The sequence below is a fragment of the Gavialis gangeticus genome, unplaced genomic scaffold (assembly GCF_001723915.1).
Source record: "Gavialis gangeticus isolate Ggan-Ray unplaced genomic scaffold, GavGan_comp1, whole genome shotgun sequence".
Lineage (NCBI taxonomy): Eukaryota > Metazoa > Chordata > Crocodylia > Gavialidae > Gavialis > Gavialis gangeticus.
Genome location: NW_017729030.1, coordinates 51,800,637 through 51,805,763, shown reverse-complemented (window position 1 = coordinate 51,805,763; position 5,127 = coordinate 51,800,637). Strand labels below are relative to the sequence as shown.

The 5,127-nt window shown below is 39.4% G+C and overlaps 1 protein-coding gene across 11 annotated transcripts in view; it reads left to right on the top strand.

Moving 5' to 3' along the window:
- The window catches only part of LRBA (LPS responsive beige-like anchor protein), a 760,533-nt gene that overhangs the window by 1,001 nt on the left and 754,405 nt on the right, over window positions 1-5,127 (top strand). The window lies entirely within an intron of this gene.

Below are 5,127 nucleotides of genomic sequence, written 5' to 3'. Positions count from 1 at the left end.
CTTGGTTTTGCCCAGCAGGAACGGGTTGCTTTCCCCAGGGTAATTCAGAAATCTGTCAAAATGTATCGCACACAACTTCCAACATGTGCCTTGTTTAACTGAAAGTGACACTAAGGCCGCCTGTTTCAAGTTGCATTTTTTAGGTTAACTTTCCCATGGTGCTGTGTTGTTAGGGACTGTTTCACCTGACTTTGAAAGGTTAACGTCTTGCCTCCCATGTTCACCTTGAAATGCTTAGTGTCTGCTCTCTAAAAGGTGGTGGGAAAAGTCATCCTTCTTAAATGCTTCTCAGCCCCAGCTGTTAGGTAAAATGCAAGTTTGTGCCTTTTATTGATAAGAGAACCAGTCAAGCCAGTCATTGAATCAAACCAGAAAGACTTTCATAGTTCAGTACTGAAAACCGAAAGTACTCATTGTCCTGAGGACTTTACAAGCATGGTATTTTGGTGCCATATTTAAAAATAAAGCTTAGTTGAACTATTTTTGAGTGCATGTTTGACTTGTCGAACTATTAAGGGGGTCAGTTGTTTTCCTATCTAATCATGATGATGAGGCTCAGAGGTAACTTTGGTCTTAAAGAAACTGTTGGAATACAAATAACTGTGATAGGCTTAGATTTTTGTGCTTGCTCTCAGTAGGTACCTGGCAAGACAGGAAGTGGGACCACATGCAGCAATTGTAAAATTTGAGCTGAGAAAAAAGTTATGGCAGAAATGCACACTTTGTTAATTTATTTGGTTAGGAGTATGCTTTTATATATACTACCTAGCTAAAAACCCTTACTTTTGTTAGGTCTGTTTAGTGGTTTTGACAACTATCTTACTTGATTTGATTGTAATAGATTTTGGCTTTCTAGGTTTACAGTTTAACAGTAATACTGAAATAATGTAAAATATTTAAAGAAACTGCAGGATCAGAGAGAGCATGATTGTCAAAATATTAATGCACGACTTTTTTAGAGAAAAGGGTAAACAGTAGGCCTCAACTAAGAAATTTTATTAGTAAAAATACCACGTGCAGCTGCTTGTGCTAAAGTAAACTTGGTTTTAAAGTACATGGACTGGGAAGCTCAAAGGGTATGATTAGTGAAGTGTTCAACAGCTTAATTTATTTAAGAGCAGTTCTTTTAATAGCTAAATAAAATTCCAATGTTATGCTGATGCGTGATTCCTCATGCTGGAGCCCAGGGTGGAGAGGGCAGGAATTGTCATCCTAAAATGGATTCTGAAGGACTGGCTTGAGAGGCTTAGAAAAAACTGCTAAGAAATTGCAAGCCACTAGGCCTTACAGCAGAAGGGAAATTCAGTGGAAGGAATTTACTCTGTTTACTCTCCTGCTCCCTTGCCCTGTTTAAGTTTCTTGCTTCTCTCCTGCCCACATTGCTGGTGGGAAATCATCTTGTAAAAGTAACTGAGGCAGTGGCCTTGATCTTGTTGGCCTCTCTCTTCATATAGCTCCTTTCTGATTGGTGTGTGGTGAGTTTGGGTTTTTTTTTTTTTTTGATTTTCATCGAGAAGAAACCAAGACCTTTTCAAACTGAAAGAAAAAGAGAACTAACCCACCTCCTCCAATGCACTTGCAGCTCGAAAAGAGAGACTAAGACAGCAGTAGGTGGTTAGGCTGCTATAGGAGATTGGTCCCTGGTCTGAATTTGGCAAAGCAGGAACTTGAACCCCATTTCAAGGAAGGGTATTAATTCTTGGTTAAGCTGGGATGGGTGAGGGGCTATCTCTGGTTTTGACCATAAATTTCATGATTATTGACAGTGGAAAATGTTTCTGAGAAAAGTTTGAGTTTCATCAAATCTGTTTTCCACTGAAACTTGTCTTGTTGGCAAATTCCTGACAGTCTCTAAATTGTCTGGTCTAATAGTGGATACAAATTACCTTATAATCATAATGTATTTGCTCTTAAATTAACTGAAATGTTAGAACCTTATAGTGTTGTTTATTCTTAAGTGTACATTTTCAAAGCACCTCATGAAGGAAGAGGAGGTGACCCATCAGTTTATTCCTGTGAAGAAGCAGCACCTGTCTCCCCAATATCCAGCGGTAGAGCCTTTCCCATCAGCTTCATTCAGTCCAAGCCATTGCCATGAATCCTCAAATCCTTGTAGTCTCAAAGGTCTGATGAGATTGGGTAGTAAACAGATACAGTAACTGGCTGAAAACCTGCCAAGTGGAGACACTTTTGAGATGACACCCTGTTCTTGATCTTAGAAGTGCAATTCTGTATTGCTTTGAATCTGGGTGTATAAAATGAATGCACAATGAATACTTTCTGTTCTTGAATGGATCTATGTTGAAAATGGGTGCTTAGGAATAATCTTATGAGGTTCTGTATTTTCTGGTTGTTTTCATAGAAAACTTATAAGGTAAGATGGATACTTTTCTGTCAGGCCAGACACTTTGGCTTGGTGTCTGAAAAGTCTGCTATTCTGTCGCTAATAATAAATTCTTCAGGCTAAATTTTGCCCTCATAGGCAGCTGAAAACATGTAACAGAGGACAGTATTTCCCCTGAGATTGGACATCATTCAGTTCATTGACTCAGCTGTGCTGGCTCAGCAGTGGTAAAAAGAACTCCCACCTTTCTCTCTGTGCTAACTGAAACAAAAAAACTAACCAATTAACCAAACACAGAAACTATGGCAGAGAAGCTTAGAATAAAGGTAACCATACTTCTAGCAAAACACTCAGGCTAAGTATGTACACAGGGAGCAGATCCAAGCAGAAGGGTGTTGCCATTACACGGTCACTCTTTATAGCAGAGTTGTACTGCAAAGGTGTATCAAGACTAGGATGAAATGTGGGTTTTTAAATGTATTGGCTAACATGTTTTAGGCCCTGGTGTAAATAAAATAACTTTGTTAGCTTGTTAAGCTGTAATTTCCAGGATTCTTTCTCCCAGAAAGATTAGAAGAGTAGATTTGCTATTCCTGATTTTGAAGGCTTAAACAATCATTTGCAGGTCACTTAGGGTGCTTATACATGAGCAGCAAGGTTGCTCTGATATGCTGTAATTACAACATGTTGGAGCAGACTCGATTAATCGAGTCTACTGGAGCGTGGTTTACTGTGCTACAGCAGACTCCAGTGTCTCATGTATCAGCATCCCCTCACTGAAAAATGGTGGCAGGGGTACTTTAAAGCTTGTTTGAGCTTTAATTAAAGTGCCCCTGCCACCATTTCTCAGTATGGGGATGCTGATGCATAAGATGCTCCAGGCACTTTAATTAAAGCAACTCTTGGAGTTACTCTAATTAAAGTTTCCTCCTTCCTCCCCCACTCCTGGAGCGTGTGTATAAATGCCCTTACTGTACCATGGGCATACACATTATCCTGCTGTGGAGAGCTACCCAAGCTGGCTTCACAGTGAGACCAAGTAGCAAACTAATACAGCTACACTGCTTTAGCTACCTGAGCTAGCTTACTCAGAACTCTCTTGGATATATCTGCACAGCACTCTCTAGCAGTGTTTGTTGTCAGCTCCCAGAGGACAGACCTAATCTGTGCACATCAATGTGATGCATTGAAAAACATTTGGGTAGCTATCAATTTTGGCTTCCAGCATGCATGCCAAGGAGTTGTTCATCCCTTGGCCATCCTTAGGGCTGTCACTTCCAGAAATATTCCAAGTGATCTGTTTTCAGACTGTAGTTCCTGAGAACCCATTTCTTCATTCCATATTACATCAGTTCTTACCTTTTTCAGCATGTCTTAATTACAAATTGGGAATGACAGTTATCATAGCATAACTCATATTTTCTTGCTAATTTTTTTTGAAAAGACCATTCTGATTCAAATCCTCATCTCTGTAATTATTATGACCATGTATTCAAATATAATGGGCTGATCTCTGAATCTGTTCATAGTTTCATAGATTTAGAGTCGGAAGGGACCAAGTAGATCTTCTAGCCCGACCCCCCCCGCCAGGGCGGGAGAACAACAAAACCCCTACAACAACATACTGCATGTTGCTCATGCAGTATGAAAAATGTCTTAATTTAAAAAAAAAAAGTGGTGCAAAATTTGACCTAAAACAACAATTTCACCAATATTGAGAGAAGACTAGTCTCACTCTTGGACCCCCCCTCTTCTCTCCCCTAAAATGTTCAGTTAATTGAAAAAACAAACCCCAAAACAAACTAGATGGGGATAAAGAGAATAAAGTGGAAGAACAGTGAATGTAGAACAAGGTGTTTCGCTTCGTGTTGATCCATTGATAACCAGAAAGGTAACTGTGGAACTATAGAACGTAATTTACCTTCTTATCATTCACAGTGTGCTTACAGGAAGCAGGTTCACATAAAGAACATCTTGACTACCTGTCATTCAGGAAACCGTTGAATACTAACTGTAGAAAGAATGCAGTGCAGTTATAGTCTACACAATGTTAAATTGACACTTTATAGTCTTCCAGGGCCTAAATAATTCTGAGTTCTTCAGCATGAGACTTGTATATCCACATTTCAGTTAAATACACATGTAGTCCTTATATTATAACAGCCTTTGCACTATTGAATCTTGAGGACTGCTGAGATTAAAAGTGATAGAGACGAGACTAGTGGACATACCTAGGCAAAAAAAATTGCTCTTGTAACTTGCATTTGTAATCTCAATTACCTACTTATATTGTGGTGCCCTCCTAAGTGTTCTTGGGCAGCAGTTCATATATTTAAACAGCTTGCTGGCTATCCTTTTCTACAACTTCAGTCAAAGTCTCTAAGCAACTTTGCTGAACAGTGTTTGTTTATAGCCAATATTACATGCAGATTCAGCTATTATGCCACATTGTATTTGTACTCGTCTGCATGGCAAGGACCCTGTATGTCTTAAGCAAGTGGCATTAGCTGCTCTTGTGTGTTACTATTCTGATGATAGGTTGATTATGGTGATATGTGTAACTCAAGATGGGGGTTTTTGTGCCAGATTTTGCTCATGTCCTTAGGCTGACTAAGGATTACTTAAGCATATGCAGGGAGGTCAAACGCACAGTCTTTCTAGTCTGCTGTGACTCAGGACTTTACTTTGCATATATCCTCTTTCTTATTGCAAATTTGGCACTTTATAATCAACTTGTTAAACATGAACCTGGGAGGTAGAAAAGAAATCGGGGTTGGGGAAGC